Raw genomic sequence first — 20,987 nt, 5'->3', positions numbered from 1 at the left:
CAAAAGGGTTATAAGTTAGATAAAGGGAAAAAGTGGGATTTGCAGGGAGGAGGACCAAAGAAGGCAGATGGCTTAAATATGGTCTTTTGCACAGTATTATCGCCCACAATGCAACGGGCCCAAACTTTTTAAAATCCCGCCCAAACCCCTCCCCTTTCCCTCATTTAAATTTTATTGTCGCGATGCGTATGTTATTGCGTGCGTTAGAGCATTAGCGCTCGCGAAAAGGCCCTAACGCACACAATAGCGGCCCATCGCCTTTAGCTCGCTGCCTGCCCTATACTTGACCATCATTCATCGGAGCTTCATCATAGGGGCCCACCTAAGTCCAGCCGACCCCCGGAACCCAAAAGCTCAACCTGCGGGGAACGGGGTTGGTATTGGTGAAGCCTCAGCCAACCGGCCCCTGTCATCCGCCAGCCTCGCCTCCTGACGTTGGGAACCTGTGGATGGTCTTCCTCCCAGGTAGTGTCAATCCCAACTTAGGCCAAGGATCCACAAAATATGCCGAGGTCATAACACCTAAGTGTTATAATTAGTGAGGTTTGGGTGGACCCTTGGACACTGTGGCAGCTGACCACGCCCTCGGGGGGAGGTCCCGTGAGGGGCCACAGGTCAGGCTCAGCTGAGGACATACAAACACAGAGATTGATCTTTTATTAAACAATGTGGTGAAGCCACCAGAGGTGGCAGTGGTGAGCAGTTGAAGTAGCCCGGCTGGGCTAGTATCCCTCAGGTGCTTGAACATTGACTCCTCCGGTAGCAGTGCTGTAGTGGAAAGAACTGAGAATAATGAGTACAGTGGAATATGCACAAGCCCCAGAATGGAGAACCCCAGGATAGGGAGAGCAGGCCCTCGAGGAGCGAGTACCTGATCCCTGAGAGCTGAGAGGCTTGAAGGTAATGTACTCACACAGCCGTTCCACGTAGGAGTTGGCACAGGACTGGAACGGAGGCAGGCCCTCGAGGAGCGAGTACCTGGTTCCAGGGAACAGCTGTGAGGTGAAGATGGTAGTACTCACTGGTGTTGAAGATAGTGAATCCTTCCAGCCAGAAGAAGCAGGCAGTGAGTCAGGGAACATGGGCCCTCAAGGAGCGCGTACCGGTTTCCTGATAGCGACCTGAAAAGCAAATGAGGCCCCCGAGGAGCAGGTACTCTGTTAGCGTTAAGAGTCCAATGAAGATTGGAGGCAGAATAGCTGGGATGGAGAGCGAATCCCATCCGTAAGGTAAATCTTGCTAACTCAAAGGCTAGCAAACAACGTAGGCTTTAAATATCTGGGCAGCATGACGTCATCACAGGGGGTCGCCCCTGAGGTTTGCGCCAAGTAGGAAATAAGAGTGAGGGCTGCGCGGCACGCGCCCTAAGGTATAGACGGAGCTTGACAGATCCCAAAAGTAAGTCGCTTTTGGAAAAAACCCAAAATTGTCGCTTTTGGAAAAAAAACCCCAAAATTGCTTTTGGTTTTTTTTTGCTTCGCTGTTGCTTCGCCGTTTTTTTTGCTTTGCCGTTGCTTCGCCGTTGCAGTCTCCGTGGCAGCCCCAGTCCGGACATCGGAGGGGGGCTGCAACGTTTTTTTCGCTTTTTTTTTTGGCTTCGGGAGCAGGGGAGAGGACTGGGGCTGCCACGGAGACCGGCACCCATGATCGCGGCCGGGGCAGGTGAGCGGGGGCTGGGGGAAAGCTTGCCACCTACCCTTACCCCTGCCTCTACCGCAGGGGTCAGGGTAGGCGGTAGGTTTGCAGGTTAAACGCGCGACAAAACGGCAGGGAAAACTAGCGATAGTCGGGGCGCAGGTTACGGGATGCTAGGGAATAGCTAATTCGCTCGTTTGCATGCAATATACATGCCGCGTGCGGAAGGGGTTGCCCGGGGAATTTAGGACGCGGTAGGAGTAGGTTAAAGGGGATTCGGGATCGCAGGAAGGGCTAACGCGGCCGGAAAGTGAGTAAAAAGCGGCTTAGGAGCAGGGTAAACGCAGCCGCACTTTACAGGATAGACCCGATTGTAATTTAGTTTACTCATGGCTTTCTGAGGGCCAAGTTCACACCAACATGTGTAACAGTAGGCCTAATACCATATGAATTCCAAGTGGCAGGATCTGCAATGTATGCAACTAAGGAAGAAGGACCCTCTCCCGTCCCCCAAGGATGGACAACATAAAGGCTAGAGGATGGGAATGAAGAGAAGAGCCATGGGGGTGGCTTGCTGGAATGGAGGCTACTATCTGGTGATTGTTGCGCCCGTCGGTGCTAGACGGCTTTGCCCTGTTTGCCTCACCTTATTCACGACTCCTCCCGCTTACCTGGGAAAGATGGCTACCGCCGCGTCTACAAGCGGACCTCTCCGGCATCCCCGGAACGGCTATGGTGCAGCCTCCCGCCATTGCTCCTTCCAGGTACCTACTAGGGTGCGCGCAACCCATATCTTTATACCACTCTTGGCGCAAACCTCGAGGGCGTACCCTCATTCTGACGTCACGCCATAATTTGCTAGCTCTTTGAGTTAGCAAGGACTGGAATCCTTTCTTGTCTATGCTACTCTGCCACTTCCGTGCTGCCACAGGAAGCTCTCTCTCTGCCCTTCGGGGTAACTGCTAACCTGGGTACCCGCTCCTCGGGGGCCCTCTGCTTTATTTCAGGTGCCTTACAGGGAACAGGTACTCGCTTCTCAAGGGCCTGCTCTCCCTGCCTCAGTGCCTATACCTTCTGCAACATACCTGGTGGAATCGAATATCTACAGCAAAACCTAGTGAGTACTCTAACTCTCAGTATATCTCATCCACAGTATCTCCTCGCTGGGAGACCTGCTGCGGAACCTCGTGACGTCATCAAGGGCTCCCTCTGCCGAGGTCCCTGAGACTACAACTACAGACTGCCTCACTACTGCCACCTGGTGGCCCTCTTCAAGCTGTCTAATAAAGAATTATTTGTGTTTTTGTGTAGTACGAGTCTAGCCCAGTGCTGTGGCTCCTCACGGGGCTCCTCCCCGTGGGTATGGTCATCTCCACAGCACCCAAGGATCCACCATAACACACGTAACCACAACAGTGATTACTACCCTTACTAAATAAGCCTTCACATGGTTAATGCAACTCCAACATTGCTCTCTGCTTCAACGGTAGGGGGAAATGTAGAAAAGAGGATTTGCATTCAGACAACAACCAAAAAGGACTGAACTACACAGTCTGGGTAAACAAATAAGCATGGGGGTAGCTTGCTTATTGTGGCAGTTACTACCCTAAACCAATTAAGCCTGATAATTCACTTTGAATGCATATACAGCACTGCTGTCTGCTTCAACGGCAGGGAAAAATGTGGAAAAGAGGATTTACATTCAGACAACATCCAACAAGGCATTGATCCTTGCAGTCTGGGTAAACAAGCATCGGGGTAACTTGCTTGATGCGGCGGTTACTACCCTTATCCATTGAGCCTTATGCTCACCTTTGATGCAGCTCCAGCATTACTCTCTGCATCAATGGCAGGGGGTGGCAGGAAATTTGAATCAAACAGTTACCAACAAGGGACCTGAACTTGGTGGTCAGTGAAACAGCTAAGTATGGGAAAATAAGTGTGGGAGCTTGCTGGGCAGACTGGATGGTCCGATTGGTCTTTTTCTGCCGTCATTTCTATGTTTCTATGTAACAGGGAGTAGCAGGTCTAAGGCATAGTACCCTACAGGCCGATGCAATATCTGCGCGGGAAAAATGAGCGCCTACTTTCCTAATTAGCATTCATCCACCTCTCCCGGCACGCGATGCAGTAAGATAATGAGCTGCTGCATTAAAAAGCAGGCGTTAGCAGAAATTGTGTGTCCCTAGCACCTCCTCGGCATTGAGCGCCTAGGAGAGGTGGCTGTGTGTGGGTTAAGAAAACGGACACTCAATTTTACGAGCGTCCGTTTCCCTAACCTGACTGCCAGAAGACTTTTTTTTTTCACGTTGCTGCTTTCTGTGGTTCCCCCAACTTGATAATCACCACGATAATATTACGCACGCAGTATTTTCTGCTTTTCTGTTAAACTTTTGGGGCTCCTCAAGACTTAACACTAGCTCCGGGCCTGGCGTTAATTTATGAGGGTTGAAATGTGAGCGTCGGGCGCACATTTATTTTATACATAAGGGGGTACTAGCTAATAGGGATGTGAATCGTGTGCCTGATCGTCTTAACGATCGGGTTCGGCTGGAGGGAGAAAAAAATCTGATCGGTGGAGATGTGAATCGGAATCGGTTCCGATTCACATCGTTAATTTTTTTTTTAGTGAGGCCCGACCCTTTAAAATTGACCCCTTACATTCCCCCACCCTCCCGAACCCCCCCAAAACTTTTTATGAGTACCTGGTGGTCCAGTGGGGGCGCGGGGACCGATCTCCCGCTCTCGGGCCATCGGCGCCATTTTGGCTGCCACTCAAAAATGGCGCCGATGGCCCGATAAAAAAAACAACCCACCCGACCCTTTAAAAATGACCCCTTAGCTTCCCCCACCCTCCCGATCCCCCCAAAACATTTTAAAATTACCTGGTGGTCCAGTGGTGGTCCCGGGAGCGATCTCCCAGGACCTTAAAGATGGCGGCGGCCATCTTTAAAGATGGCGCCGGCCAGCCAGTGCTCCTACCATGTGATAGGGGCCGGCCAATGGCACGGATACCCTGTCACATGGTAAGGGCAAAGGGCCATTGGCGCCATCTTTATGAGTGGCAGCCGACGGCCCGAGAACGGGAGATCGCTCCTGGGACCACCACTGGACCACCAGGTAATTTTAAAATGTTTTGGGGGGATCGGGAGGGTGGGGGAAGCTAAGGGGTCATTTTTAAAGGGTCGGGTGGGTATTTTATTTATCGGGCCATCGGCGCCATTTTTGAGTGGCAGCCAAAATGGCGCCGATGGCCCGAGAGCGGGAGATCGGTCCCCGCGCCCCCACTGGACCATGAGGTACTCGTAAAAAGTTTTGGGGGGGTTCGGGAGGGTGGGGGAAGGTAAGGGATTAGTTTTATAGGGTCGGGGTGGGTTTAGGGGTTGTTTTGGTGTGCCAGTTTTCCCGCTCTCCCTCAAATAACTCCCGTTAGTGGACACTAACGGGAGCAACGATTTTTCACGATAAATCGGGAAAATTTCTATTGTATCGCGCACTCTAACGATTTTTGACGATTTAAAAAATATCGGACGATTTTTTTAAATCGTCAAAAAACGATTCACATCCCTACTAGCTAATAGCCTCATCAACATAGCATCTACATGTGATGAGCACTATTAGCTACATGCTGGCTTGGATGAGCTAATCCCCTTATTTCATAAGGGGTTATGGATGTGTGTCTAAAACGCACATCCAACTGCAGCTTAACCTATGTGCTAGCCTGAGCGCAAGGTATTGCATTGGTCTGCTAGTTTCCTGTGTCGGCTCAGGGGTAGATTCTGTGGTAAAAATTAAAAAATTCTGAAGCAAAGTGACAAACATTTTCATCTTTCATATTACATTATAATAAGTAGTTTTATAGTTTTAATATAATTTATTTTTATTGGCTGAATAAAAGTGATCTCAATATCTCAATATAGGGACGAACCCTCAGGGACGGGGAGAGGAAGGGAGGAGGATCAGGAATGGGATAAGGAGAAAGGCAAGGAGTGTAAATGTATTACCCAATATATTTAAAACTGATAAGAGAAAATATTTTTTTACTCAATGCATAATTAAGCTCTGGAATTCATTGCCAGAGGATGTGGTGAAAGCTATTAGTATAGCTGCATTTAAAAAAGGTTTGGACAAGTTCCCGGAGGAAAAGTCCTTTTACGATTATTAAGGGAGAGTTGCAAAAATCCACTGCCCCTTGGGATCCTGCCAGGTGCCTGTGACCTGGCTTGCCCATTGTTGGAAACAGGAGATGGACCCTTGGTGTGAACCAGTATGGCAAGCCTTATGTTCTTATGTAACAAGGAAAGTAGGCTAGGGATGATGAGGATGGGAAATAGGAAAGGTTAGGAATCTGAGATAGGGAAGAAGAGGGAGAGAGAGGAAGGGGAGTAGAGAGTAGGAAGGATTGGGGAGTGGACTCCAGGATCTGGAAAGAAGGGAGAGGTAGGAAGGATCGGAAGTTCTAGGACCTAGGAGATAGAATATAAGATCAAGGGAGGGAGGATTTGAATTGCAGTGGGTGGGAAAGAGAGGAGGATGGTGTCCCTACCATATTCCATCCCTGCTCCTCCTTGCAGCCCCTCTCAAACTGCCTCCCTGCCCCTCCCCCCCCTCCAATATGACACACACACTTGGCACCAATCTATTCTCTCTCAGACACGCAAACACTGCCACCTACCCTTGTTCCCTTCTCTCACACATAGATCCCCCTCTCATCCCTCAGCCTCTCTTCCCACTCTCTACTCTGCCCCTCCTAATCTCCCCAAAATGATCCCCCTTTGCTCTATCTGCTGCAGGCTTACTCCCCCTCCTCTCCTGTTCCTTGCATGCTGCCTGGAAGCGAGGGACTGGATCAGGAATCAGAGGACTTTTTGCTGCTGAGTGAGATTCAACACAATTAAAAGACAGCTCCCCCCGGGAGGGCCTAGAATTGCCAACTGCCCGGGTTTGGACCGGACAGCCAGGTTTTTAGACTGACACTAAAAGTCCAGATTTGCAGGTGGCTCCTCCTCTCCCCCACAGTCTCCTAGTTACAGGGGGAGCTGCGTTGTTTTCCTGCCCCAAGCCCTCAACAGCTTTTCTTATGCTGTTACTGGACAGCCTAGGGAAAGGAGATGGGACGCAGCAGAACCCTCAACAACTAGTGGCTCCTCAGATCTCTGTAGCAATCACCCTCTTGGTCCTACCCACCCCTACCCCCTTCTCACAGCATGCAGGGCCTGGACCCCAGAGAGGGGCTGCAGTGAGCCAGCCAAGACAGATACAGGCACAGAGGGAAAGGTGGAAAAACAGACAGATGGAGATACAGGGTGAGGAGAGTGGAGAGACACAGAGAGGAGGAAAAGGGGGATAGATACATGGGGAGCATAGCAGAGTTGAGAAACAGAGGGGTGCATATGCATAGAAGGAGGCAATGGGTCACAGGGTCTCTTGCTCAGTCCAGCCAACAGCTGCATCTGTCTGGGAAATTGCTCTATTCCTCCCTCAGGTCTCACTCTGGACCTATGCCTTGTCCTTTAGGAACTCGGAATTTGATGTTAAACAGAAACATGGTGTACCTCAGTAACCCCCTTTGCGTCTCTGCTCGTGTCTGTCCCCCTTTCCTGGTCCTTTCCCTGCCCTGAATCCAGTCCTCTCTCTGTTTATTATTTCATTGCTCCTCTTAGACCTATTGGTGGCCTGCCCCAGGCAATGTAGGTAAAGTGACTGGGGAGGGAGTCAAGCAATGCTTCCTTGGATGACCTGATTGGCCAGCTGAGCCAGCAGTCACACAGGGGCTAAGGAACACTTGTTCCATGACAACGGTGGCATGGAGCACTGGTGGCCAGCCCCCTGATCAGATGCATCAGTGCCCCGTGGACTTGGAATCCTGGGCAGATGCTTGCCTCTTCTGACTGCCTTGGTTCTCCCCTCTTTCCCCCCCTTCCCTGCCCAGCATGCTTCTGACCTTCTGAGATCACGTGTTGAAGAGAGAGGGAGCATGTATGAGTGTGTTTGTGTGGGACAGAATGAATGTGTACATGTAGGAGAGGCACACAGGAAAACGTTTGTACCACCCACCACCACTGCCTAATAATCCAGGAGATAAGAAATGGGGAGCAGCTGAGTGGCAGGGGTTCCCTTTCATTGCCCTGAGAGGCTGGAAGAGAAATTGTTGCCTCCGTGCAGCTTGTCGATTCATTATTGCCCTTTAATGCATACATAAATGCAGTGTTTAGGCACTTCACTGGCAGGATCTAACATTTACACAAACGAGGGAAACCAGCTCTCCCCCCCTCCCTCTTCCCCCGTCCTCAAGTGTCCAGTCCTGGTCTGTGGAAATGTTGGCAACCCTAGCTGTGCGCTGCGGAAGGCAAAGGGAAACCTCTGCGGCCTTCTGTCAAGAAAAGTTCACATTGGGCTCATTAAGCACCCAACTCTGGACGCTCAGAAATGGTTAAAAGCAGAGGACACGGGCTACAAAGCCCACGTAAAATTTAGAAACAGTGACCAATCAGGAGCAACCTTGCCGTGACCAATCAGTGAATTCCCAGCAGTGACCATGTAGGGAGTGGCTGGGGGCAGTTTCTGCCGAGAGGGGCGGAAGTCTGTGGTGGGTTCTGTTTTATGTTTTGTTTGCCGGCGATCTCTTTTGTTTCTTTCTCGCTTCCTTATTTTTTTTTTTTTTAGATCAGACGGACTTCCTTATTTTATTTTTTTTTTTTTTTTACATCGACTGACTGCACGATTGCCGGTGTCGCTTCTGGAGTCCTGTGGCAGCTAAGGGTGAGTCGGGCGGAACATGTTGTGCCGCTCTAACATGTGAGGGCGACCGGAGCCCTCATCGCTTTTTGGCCTAATGTTGATTTATTTATTTGCATTTGTGTGTATTCGGCTCGGCTTACTCCTCTCTCCAAACAGAGAGAGAGAGAGAGAGAGGAACGCTTTGTTCCTTTAGGACTTAACTTCCAAGTGCAGGTACAGAAAAAGAATGGATCGAATAGAGAGGGTGGCTGCAGCTCCTTCTCCCTTTTTATCCAGAAGACACAGTGACTTGCCTGTTGTTACAGGAAATCATTTTAAGATCCCCAGACTGCATCATAGGGCAAGAGAGTTTTCCAGTTCTGGCAGCCAGTTGGGGTATCTGCGTTCTCTTTATCTTCCCCAGCCTTCTATTTATTTCCTTCATTCTTAACCATTGAATGCTGTCATGTGCAGTAAGCAGTTAACGCATAGACGATTCAGGGAAGGGTGAGATTTTATTTATTTATTGTTTTTATATACCGACATTCAATCTCAATCGAGATATCACACCGGTTTACATTCAGGTACTGTAGATATTTCTCTATCCCCAGAAGGCTTACAATCTAAGTTTTTGTACCCGAGGCAATGGAGGGTAAAGTGACTTGCCCAAGGTCACAATTATCTATCATGCAAGAACATATTTTCAAATCCTGGATTTGTTGCCACATCTATTTTTTTTTCTAAAATAAAGGTTAAGGTAAATAATAAAATAACTTTTCTGAATTTTTCAGAAGAGCTATTATAGGATATTATGTAAAAGCAAATTATTGCAGCAGTCTAGTGATATCACTGGAAGAGGGTTCTCTTCATCCCAAGTGCAGAACAGATGATGGGCCTGACCTGCTAGTTTTCCCATTTTGTGGCTATGGGATAATGCTTAGTACGTTTGGCACATGCCAGAGATAGATCTGATGGCGATAAGAAGCATGACTTATGCTTCAGCAGAACAGAGGATCTAGAAACGTTAGCAGTTACCTAGAGATTCCGTACATTTAAAACATTCTGCAGACATAGTTTAGTGCCTCAGGAATCTGTATTGGGATCCGTACTTTTCAATATATTTATAAATGATCTGGAAAGGAATATGACGAGTGAGGTAATCAAATTTGCAGATGATACAAAATTATTCAGACTACTTAAATCACAAGGAAGACCTTGTGAGACTGGAAAATTGAGCATCCAAATGACAGGTGAAATTTAATGTGGATAAGTGCAAGGTGATGCATATAGGGAGAAATAACCCATGCTTTACTTACACAATGTTAGATTTCATATTAGAAAGAGATCTAGGTGTCACAGTGGAGAACACATTGAAATCGGTTCAGTGTGCTGCTGCAGTCAAAAAAGCAAACAGAATGTTGGGAATTATTAGAAAGGGAATGGTGAATAAAACGGAAAATGGCATAATGCCTCTGTATCTCTCCATGAATACTGTGTACAGTTCTGGTCACTGCATCTCAAAAAAGATATAGTTACCATGGAGAAGGTACAGAGAAGGGCAACCAAAATGATAAATGGGATGGAACAGCTCCCCTATGAGGAAAGACTAAAGAGGTTAGGACTTTTCAGCTTGGAGAAGAGACGACTGAGGGGGGATATGATAGAGGTGTTTAATATCACGAGAGGTCTAGAACGGGTAGATGTGAATCGGTTATTTACTCTTTCGGATAATAGAAAAACTAGGGGGCACTCCATGAAGTTAGCATGTGGCACATTTAAAACTAATCTGAGCAAGTTCTTTTTCACTCCACGCATAATTAAACTCTGGAATTTGTTGCCAGGGGATGTGGTTAGTGCAGTTAGTGTAGCTGGGTTTAAAAAAGGATTGGATAAGTTCTTGGAGGAGAAGTCCATTATTTATTATTTTATTTATTTAAACTTTTCTGTACCGATATTCATGGGAATATCACATTGGTTTACATTGAACAGGGGCAACAGTTAACTTTTGGAAAAGGAATTAGAAATTACATGTAATGAGGGGGAACTGGAACTAGGGAGTAAAAGGGATAGAAAAGAAGAGTCGAGAAACAGAATATTTACCATATAGAACTGTATAGGGTATTTACAATATAGCACAGAAATAGAGTATTTACAAGAGTGTATTTTCAATTAGAGGTATATTTAAGGAGTATAAGCTTGCGGATTATGGAAAAGGGGGTAGGGAGGGAGAATTAAGCAAGTGCAAAGGAGTGTGGAGGGAGGGATGTGGGAAGAACTTAGTCGTAGAATGTCCTGCTATTAATTAAGTTGACTTAGAAAATAGCCACTGCTATTACTAGCAACAGTAACATAGGATAGACTTAGTTTTTGGGTACTTGCCAGGTTCTTATGGCCTGGATTGGCCACTGTTGGAAACAGGATGCTGGGCTTGATGGACCCTTGGTCTGACCCAGTATGGCATGTTCTTATAGCACAGTATGGTAACTGTATTTGAGAATGTATAATGCAATATAGAAAAAAAGTTGATACTTAAACATAAGAACATAACATGTTCTTATGTTTAAACTAACGGAGAAACTGGTAAACACACAGCTTTCTGACTACCTGGAAGACCACAAGATCTTACACCCTTCGCAATATGGTTTCCGTAAATCACGCAACACTGAAACCCTCCTCATCTCACTAACAGACCATATTATTATGGGGTTAGATAAAGGACACTCCTTCTTACTAGTCTTGTTAGATATTTCGGCGGCTTTCGACACCGTCAATCACACCATCCTGTTGGATCGCCTAGCAGATATCAGCATCTCTGGAACTGCGTACAACTGGTTCAAGTCCTTCCTCAGCAATAGGACTTACAAAGTCAAAATCAATAATAAAGAGTCACCCCTAACAAAATCTAATCTTGGTGTACCACAAGGATCTTCTCTATCCCCAACCCTCTTCAACATATACCTCCTCCCCCTCTGCCAAATGTTAACAGATCTCAACCTAATTCATTATCTGTACGCAGATGACGTACAGATTCTAATCCCCATAACAGAATCAATCTCAAAAGCGCTCACCCATTGGAATAACTGCCTACTTTCCATCACCAATCTACTCAACAGTTTAAACTTCGTCCTTAACGCTTCTAAGACAGAGCTTCTCCTCATCTCCTCAAATGACAACAATATCCACCAACCAACACCACTCAACTCTCAAATCACATGTAATCAGGTTAGAGATCTTGGGGTGATTCTAGACAACCGACTAAATCTAAGGAAAATGGTCAATACAACAACGAAAGATTGCTTTTACAGATTACAGGTCCTAAAACGACTTAAACCTCTCTTATTCTTCCACGACTTCAGGACAGTCCTCCAAGCGCTACTGTTCGCCAAAATAGACTACTGCAGCGCCCTTCTACTAGGACTTCCTAAATCCTCTACTAAACCTCTGCAGATGATTCAAAATGCGGCAGCAAGATTGTTAACCAGTACCAGCCGCTACGATCACATATCACCAATTCTCAGGAATCTACACTGGTTACCAGTAAATTACAGAATTCTATACAAATCAATTACCTTAATCCATAAAACCATCCATCATCAACTTCAACTTGACCTGGAAATACCTTTCAAACTCTACTCTTCTATCAGACCAACTAGAGACATTTACAAAGGCACTCTTAATGTTCTCCCCACTAAAGCCACACGCCTTGCTATGACCAAAGACAGAGCCTTTTCGATAGCAGGCCCATCGATCTGGAACAGTATCCCATCAAACCTCAGACTGGAGCCATGCCTTTTATCTTTCAGAAAAAGACTTAAAACCTGGCTCTTTCAACAAGCCTTCCCTGAACCACCAGACAATCACTAGTTGGCCTTCATTCCTACCCAGTCTGGCACTCCGTTTCTCAAAGAAAATAAATGGACTCTGAGACATTCAGGTTAAAGCACCGTCCTTAAGTTTTTAACTTGTACACTCTATGATAAAATCTCTTTTACCGGCCTATCTTCTTTCCAGCTTGTTGCAAGCTTCCAAGTTCTCTCCCCCTGTTGATTGTAACTTTGACTTATTCCTACTTGTTGTTATCTTTCGTTTACTTGAATTTGTTACTCTAGTTTTTCCCTTTGTTAAACTGTAAACCGATCCGATATGGTAATTTACTATGAAGGTCGGTATAAAAAACTGTTAAATAAATAAATAAATGTTTAAGTATCAACTTAAGTATCAACATGTTTATGTTTAAGTATGTTTAGTGTGCACTAAGCCGAAAACTATTTTTCACAAAAAAAAAAAAGCTGATCCGCGGGAAAACGAGATTTTCCCATGGCCACACAAACCCACTAAAGCCACACTCTTGTTTTCTATCCTTCATTCTGCCTATTGGTTATCCCCGCGCCCAGTTACTATCCCTGTTGAAATGTACTTTCCAACCTTGCAGTTATTATGTGAACCGGTATGATGTCCCCACAAATACCGGTATATAAAAGTTTCTAAATAAATAAATAAATAAATCCGAAAGCGCATCCCTAAAAACCCAGTCCTTATTGCTGGCACCCAGGGATAAGGGGCTGGCTTTCCCAAATTTACTTTCCTAATAATGGTTTGTGGACTTAAGCTATGAGAACTTGTTCAAGATATTTTCTCCAATTTGTTTTTATTTATTTATTTATTTAGAAACTTTTATATACCGACAATCGTTTGCACATCGTATTGGTTTACAGATAACTTAAACACTTTTAGGCATTGCCTTTACATGGAACGGTAACTGTGAACTAAGGAACAGCAAACTTCTAAATAAACAAATTAATAATATTTACAATGGTCAGAGACAAATTGTCGAAATACAGATTGGAAAACTAGGAAGGCAAGGAGGCAAATCGTACAAGATATGCGATTCGGTAACTGGAAAAACAGAGACGGAAATTTACAAAGTATTTGACAAGCGTTAGGTAGCAAAAGCGTTAAAATCAGAAAGTAGAAGAGGGGGGGCAAAGAGGGGGAGAGGAAGAAAAGGATAGTGTTGCCACTAAAAGGAAGTAGCAGCAGTTTGTACAGGTTGATCAACGAGGTGTACTAAATATGGTTAGGTGGTTTCAGGAAGGCAGTTCACATTGGAAGGATAGGCCTGTACGAACAACCAGGCTTTTAGTTTTTTCTTGAATTTAGCATCTCAGTTCTGCTACTTGTTAGTTTCATGGAGTGTCCCCCAGCCTTAGTACTGTTTGAAACGATAAGCATTCCCTATTTACCTGTTCTGGTTCACTCATGACTTTATACATTCCCTCTGCCTCTTATTTAAGCTGAAGAGCCCTCATCTATTTAACCTTCCTTCATAAGGGAGCCATTCCATACTCTTTTTATTGTTTTTCTCGCCCTTCTCTGTACCTTTTCTAGTTCAGCTATATCTTTTTTTTTTTTTAAATGGGGTGACCAGAGCTTTACAGAATACCTAAGGTGTGGTTGTACCATGGATAGATAAAGAGGCATTTTGATATTTTCCATTTCTTTCCAAATCATTCCTAACATGCCATTTGTTTTGTTGACCACTATTATACCTGTCTATACCTTTACAAAATATAGTAATGGTAAGGCAAGACTTCCCATTGCTAAAACTGTTAGCTCTTCCCCTCTAGGCCATGTCAATCTATATGGTTAGTAATTTTGTTTTTAAAAATAGCTTTTATCATTTTACCTGGTACCGCTACCTGGCTTACTGGTCTCTAGTTTCCTTGATCATCTTTGGAGCCCTTTTTAAAAATTGGCATTTCACTGGCCACCCTTTAGTCCAATACTTCTCAACCCAGTCCTCTGGACACTTCTAACCAGGCAGGTTTTCAGGATATCTACAATGAATATGCATGAGAGAGATTTGCATGCACTATTCCCGGTGTATGCAAATGTATCTCATGCATATTTTATTATGATAACCTGACTGGCTAGGTGTGCCCTGTGGATTGCGTTGAGAAGCCCTGCTCTAGTCCTCATGTCCTGGGTCTGTTTTTAATGATTGGTTACAGAATACAAATAATAGAACTGCAGTTTAATATTTTGAGTTTTTAGAATTTTTGGGTGAATACTAACTATCCAGTTCTAGTGATTTGTTACTCTTTAGTTTGTCAATTTACCCTATTACCTCAGCATCTCTGGTCATTGAGCGCCTCGAACAGGTCTGGTATTCAGGATTGCCACAATGAATGTGCATGAGAGATATTTGCATATAGTGGAGGAATGTGCATGAGATATATTTGCATAAAGTGGAGGCAGTGCATATCTCATGCATATTCATTGTGGATATCCTGAAAACCAAACCTGTTTACATCACTTGAGGATGGAGTTGCCCTACATCTTGAATGTTTGTAGTAATTTGATTCATTTCCTCTGTCATCAACATCAATGAATGTTTTTGGTGTGGTATCTCCCAAGCATCCTGTTCAGTAAAGAGCAAATCAAAGAATCAATTTAGTTTTTCTGCTATAACTTTGTCCTCCTTGAGTGACCCTATTACCCATTGGTCATTTAGGGCAATGGTTCTCAACCCAGTCATTGCATGTACTGATTACATTGTATGCAGATCTATGTCATGCATATTCATTGTGGATATCCTGAAAACGTGACTTGAGTAGATGTGTCCTTGAGGACTGGATTGAGAACCACTAATCTAGTAACATATTGTTCTTCCTTTGAATGTACTCAAGTTTTTATTAGTTTTTGCTCCTATGGTAAGCTTATTTTCAAAATCTTTCTTGGCCTGCCTTAATGTTTTACATCTAACTTGCCAGTGCTTTTGCTCTTCCCTATTTTCCTAATTTAGGTCTGCTTCCCATTTTCTGAAAGATGTCCTTTTGGCTTTAATTGCCCCTTTTTTTTAACTCACCATTTAACCATGTTGGTAGTCTGATCTTCTTTGACCTTTTTAAATGCATGTAATACATTTTATCTGGGCTTCCAATATGGTATTTTTAAACAATGTCCATGCCTCGTGCAAACTTTTAACCATTGCTCTCATTCCTTTTAGGTTTTTTTTTTTTTTTCTAATTTCTTAATTTAATGAAATCTCCCTTTTCAAAGTTGTGCTTCTGCTATATTTTTCCATAGAGTCCTTTCTCCAGTGATGTCAGATTGATTGCATTATGATCACTACTGTTAAATAGCCCCACTGCAGTTACCTTTTGCACCAGGTCATGCATTCCACAGAGAACTAGATATAAAATAGCTCTCCTTGTTGTCAGTCCCAGGACCAGCTGCTCCAGGAAGTAGTCGTTTTATGGTGTCCAGAAACTTTACTTGTCCAGCATGCCCCGATGAGACATTTACCCAATCAGTCCTGGGGTAATTGAAATCTCCCATTATTATTATGTTTCCAGTTTTATTTGTCCTCATTTCCGTTAGCATTTCACCGGCTCATTCCTCATCCTGCCTAGGCAGATAATATACACCCGCTGTTATACTCTTCCCTATCAGACATGGAATATCTATCCATCAAGATTCGGCAGTGAAATTTTGTGTCCTGCAGGATTTTATCCTGTTTGCCTCTGTGCCAGCCTTAACATGGTGTGCCGCCCCGAAGCAGTTGCCTTGGCATGTTGCTGTAATTTGTTCCCTGCTATCTGTGTCCCATTGGCTATTTTCCTTCTCTATTTTTTATTTAGATTTTTTATATACCGGCATTCATGACCAGGTCACATCATGCTGGTTTACATAGAAACAAGGGGTGCCTCGAACAGTAGAAATAAACTAGTGCAAGGGGGAAGCAGTTACAAAAAACAGGGGTATAATAACTGGGAGAGGAAGAAAAGAGGAATGGGGAGGAGTAAAAGAACTGTATGTGGATAAAATAAATAACTCAGTTCTCTGAGATGCCTCTTAAGTCTAGAATAGATCTTCATTAATTGTCATACATTCTAACTTTCCAGTTTTATTTTTTGGACTTCTGGCATTCACGTATAGACAGCTCAGAGTGTGAATATAAATGAAAAAAAAAAAACACAGGGTGCTCCTTAGCAGTAGATACAGGTGATCTGGTATACTTCATATTTGATTTTTATTTAGTTCCACCTGGGCTAATTCAGCCTTTACCACAACCTCTCTTCCCTTTTATGTCCATATCCTTAGATATTGTACTCGTCAGATCATGCACTCATATTATCCTACCATGCACGATTTTACATTCTTTTTTGCTGAATTTCCCTATGATAAGGCCTGGCCCTCCCACCTTTTGGCTTGACCCTCTCCCTCCAGGGTCAATCCCTCACCTTGTTTGCTGCCTCCCCCCCCCCCCCCCAATCCCAGCTTTCTTGCTCTGACTGACCAGTTTCTAAACCCCTTCTTTCCTCAGTTCTCTCATCCACCAGGAGGAGCCTCAGTTTGCTTTTTGCCCCACCCCACCCCCAGACTTAAAACCCATTTCCAGCTATTTCTCTGCCTCCCCCTCTCATCAGTTCTCTCCCCACATGCCAGCACGACCCCTGGCTTTATCTCTCTCTGTCTGCTCCCCTGCTTACTGTCTGCCACCCCCTAGGCTTGACTCCCCCTTTAGCAACCCCCCTCCCCCCCAAGCTCTCTCCTACCTTGACTCAGTTTACCTCCCTCCCGCTTGCTATCTACCTCTGTTTCAGGTTCCACCAGACCCAGTACTGCACCTCCTCTCTTTGGTCTTGTGCAGGTCAAGGCTGCCGTCGCAGCCTCCATCTTTTCTGGCCTGCATTGGTTGATCCCTCCTACTTCCAACTCTTTTTTTGGCTTGTACAGGCTGCCCTGCCACTGCTCACTTTTCTCTTCCAGTCTGCACGGGATGTTTCCTCCTTTCTTTTGGCCTGTGCAGACCGACACTGCAGCCTCTTGGTCTCTGTATCTAACTCTGCTGGGAAAATGCAGCATTCTGCACTGCAAGTGTGCCGAAGTCCACAGATCTAACTAGGTTCTGCTTAATTTATGAATCTCCCCCTAATTATTTATTTTATTTATTTATTTAAAGTCTCTTCTATACCGATATCCGTTCGCACATCGCATCGGTTCACAAAGAACAAGAACTTTTGGGCGGAGCCCTTACATATAACAGGAAAACATAAAGTAGAAAAATACAATTAACTTTTGGGCAGAGCCCTTACATATAACCGAATGAATACATTAGACAGGGAGAGGGATAAAACTGGTTAGGTAAAGTAATATCAATAAATGAATAAATAGATACCACAAACTATAAAACATAACTATAAACATAAGAGGCAATGTACAAGTAAAATAATCAGCAGTCATAAGGCATTCTTGGTCATAGATTGATGGAAATTACAGAGGTTTTGCAGTAGTAGGGGGTGACATGGGGTAGGCTTGCTGGAAGAGCCAGGTTTTAAGTTTTTTTTTGAATTTGGGTGTGTATGTCTCCAGGCGTATATCATGAGGCAAGGAGTTCCATATAGTGGGGCCGGCGAGAAAAAAGGCTCTGCTTATAGTAGAGGAGAGTTTCAAAGTTTTGATAGGTTGGGCACGTAAGGTTCCTTGGAGGGCTGGGCGGGTGGGTCTATTGGAGGTGCGAGGGAGGAGGGGGGGGGGTTGATCCAATTGAGGTTGAGTTTAACAGACTTTGTGGATGATGGAGAGTGCTTTATAAAGAATTCGTGAGTGTATGCAAGAACTTTAAGGGAAATTAAGGAAGAGAGAATCCAAGAGAATTTTTTTTGCTGAAATGTGCGTGGTTTGCCATAGTTGTCAGGATGTCTATTACAATAGGACAGTGGAGCGTCAACCCTCCCCACCCGAACAACAAAAACAAATACAAAAACAAAAGAAAAAGGTGAAGGGGATAACAAAAGTCAGCTGAATAAAGCAGTAAACAGAACGAGAGAAACTGGAGAGTTATGAGCACAAATGCTCGCAGTCTGGGCAATAAAATCCCAGACCTGCAAGCCTTAATGGTGGAGGCGGACTTGGATGTTGTTGCTGTTACAGAGACATGGTTCACAGAGTCTCATGATTGGGATACGGCAATACCTGGCTATAACTTGTTAAGGAAGGACAGAGAGGACAGGAAAGGGAGAGAAGAGATGGCTGAGGGGGGATATGATAGAGATGTTTAAAATCATGAGAGGTCTAGAACGGGTAAATGTGAATCAGTTATTTACTCTTTCAGATAATAGAAAGACTAGGGGGCACTCCATGAAGTTAGCATGTGGCACATTTAAAACAAATTGGAGAAAGTTCTTTTTCACTCAACGCACAATTAAACCCTGGAATTTGTTGTCAGGGATGTGTGGTTAGTGCAGTTAGTGTAGCCTTGTTTAAAAAAGGATTGAATAAGTTCTTGGAGGAGAAGTCCATTACCTACTATTAATTAAGTTGACTTAGAAAATAGCCACTGCTATTACTAGCAACAGTAACATGGAATAGACTTAGTTTTTGGGTACTTGCCAGGTTCTTATGGCCTGGATTGGCCACTGTTGGAAACAGGATGCTGGGCTTGATGGACCCTTGGTCTGACCCAGTATGGCATGTTTTTATGTCAAAAACAATATCCAAGCAACTGAACTGCAAGGAATAAGTGGTAGAGAAGAAGCATTGTGGGCCATCCTTTTTTTTTTTTTTCTTTTTTAGAAGAGGATGTTGCATCCATTTTTACCGGAGTGGTTTACAGGCCTCAAACGCAAATGGAAGAATTAGACAGAGATCTGATTGAAGACATATAAAAGGTATTCTTGGGGGAATTCTGTGCAAAAAAATTTAAAATTCTGCACACAAAAACTTCTGTAAAATTCTGCAAACTTTATATTGGTCAAAATAATAAAATTTACATGACAGTCTAAGTAATTACATTTTAAATTAATATAGAAAAACGTTATTACTTAGAGATGCAGAATTTCCCTAGAAATTCACTGTAACAGTATCCCTTCCACTTGCTCTCCCTACTTCCTTGGCCACTTTGCCCTCTCAGGCCCCACTCCTCCACCTTCCAGGATCTCTCCCCTCCACCTCTAGGCTCAACCCCTTCCATTCTATTTCCAGTCCCAAAGTTTTATCCCGTTCTCTATACTGCCCTTCACATAGGCTCCCTCTGTCCCTCCCTCTCTCACACACATGCTCCCTCTCTCTAGTACACATACACAGACTCTCGTAAGGCTCCCTCACTCTCTCGCACACACACATCCCCTCATACAGGGTCCTTCTCTCTTGCATACACACCCACACAAGCTCCCTTTCTTTCTCACACATACATCCTCACACAGGCTACCTATGTCTCTCTCTCATCCACCCCTTCACACAGGCTAGCACCCTCACATAAACCCATAAAAACTCCCAATCTCTCACACATATACATACTCCATCACAATCTCCTCATATAGACTCCCTCTCTCTGGCACCCAAACCTCTCTCACACCCCTCTCCCTGTGCTCTCACCTTCCTCTCTCTCTCCTCTCACACACACACATTCACTCTTACCGGGGCCTTCATCTTCGCCGCGAGCGGAGCACACTCCATTCGCGGCACACAGAGGCCTTCATCTTGGCTGCGAACGGCGTGCTGGAGCCTTCATCTTCGCGGCATGCCGGGGTCTCCTCTGTCATTTTCTGCGCAAATTCTGTGCTCCGCAGTAGCGCAGATTTCCTCCAGGACTAAAAAGGTGGGAAGGAAGGGAGATGTGCTGATTGTTGGAGATTTTAATCTGCCAGATGTAGACTGGAGGATCCCTTCTGCAGAATCTAACAGTAGTAAAGAGATAGTGGATGCCCTGCACGGGGCTCTGTTCAAACAAATGGTAATGGAACCCATGAGGGAGGGAGTTATACTTGACTTAGTGCTCACAAATGGGGATAGCATCTCAAATGTCCAGGTGGGGGCCCACCTTAGCACCAGTGATCATCAAACGGTATGGTTTGATATTGCAAATAGGATTTGAAGAAGTCACACGAAGACCCAAGTTTTTAACTTCAAAAATATGGACTTAGCTGAAATGGGAAAATTCCTGGAGCTGGAACTTGAAGACTGGGAGAAAATGGGAGAGGTGGAACAACTGTGGGCCAAACTAAAAGGAGCGAACACAAAGGCAACTAATCTTTACGTTTAGAAAAGTAAACAAAAGCAAGAGAAAGAGGAAACCTATCTGGTTCTCAAAGGAGGTGCTGATTAATATAAAAAGACCAGTGTTTGAGAAATATAAAGGATCCCAAAAAAAAGGAACACAGGGAAGAATATCTGGTTAAACTGAGAAAGTCTAAGAAAGTAATCAGGAAAGCAAAATATCTGGCGGAAGAAAGGATTGGTAAAGAGAGGTAACAAAACTTTTTCAGATACATCAGAGAGAGGTGAAAAGAATCAATGTGTTGAAAGAGACCAAGAGAAGACAGAAATATTAAACAAATACTTCAGTTCATGTTCACTAAGGAAGACCCTGGGGAAGGACCATCACTGGTTAATAAGGCTGTGGGTGAGGGTGGATTTGATGAAACCCCATTTACGGAAGAGAATGTATGGGAAGAGCTAGGAAAACTGAAAGTGGACAAAGCTATGGGGCCTAATGTGATTCATCTGAGGATACTTAGCAAGCTCAGAGATGTGCTGGGGGGTCCGCTGAGTGACCTGTTCAACAGATCCCTGGAAACGGGAGTGGGGCTGAGTGACTGGAGAAGAGCGATGGTGGTCCCACTTCA

The 20,987-nt window shown here is 44.7% G+C and overlaps 1 protein-coding gene across 3 annotated transcripts in view; it reads left to right on the top strand.

The window, feature by feature from the left end:
- Positions 1-8,200: 8,200 nt before the first annotated feature.
- The window catches only part of RNASET2 (ribonuclease T2), a 94,311-nt gene continuing 81,524 nt past the window's right edge, over positions 8,201-20,987 (top strand). Inside the window, exon 1 of one of the 3 annotated variants that reach the window (XM_029594004.1) lies at positions 8,201-8,397. The gene's annotated coding sequence lies outside the window, so the exon portion shown is untranslated. The remainder of the gene's footprint in view (positions 8,398-20,987) is intronic. The other 2 variants (XM_029594003.1, XM_029594002.1) reach the window with 2 other exon arrangements.

The sequence above is a fragment of the Rhinatrema bivittatum genome, chromosome 3, assembly GCF_901001135.1.
Source record: "Rhinatrema bivittatum chromosome 3, aRhiBiv1.1, whole genome shotgun sequence".
Classification (NCBI taxonomy): domain Eukaryota; kingdom Metazoa; phylum Chordata; class Amphibia; order Gymnophiona; family Rhinatrematidae; genus Rhinatrema; species Rhinatrema bivittatum.
Note: the sequence above shows the minus strand (reverse complement) of the source record. Positions and strands in the feature narration are given on the sequence as shown.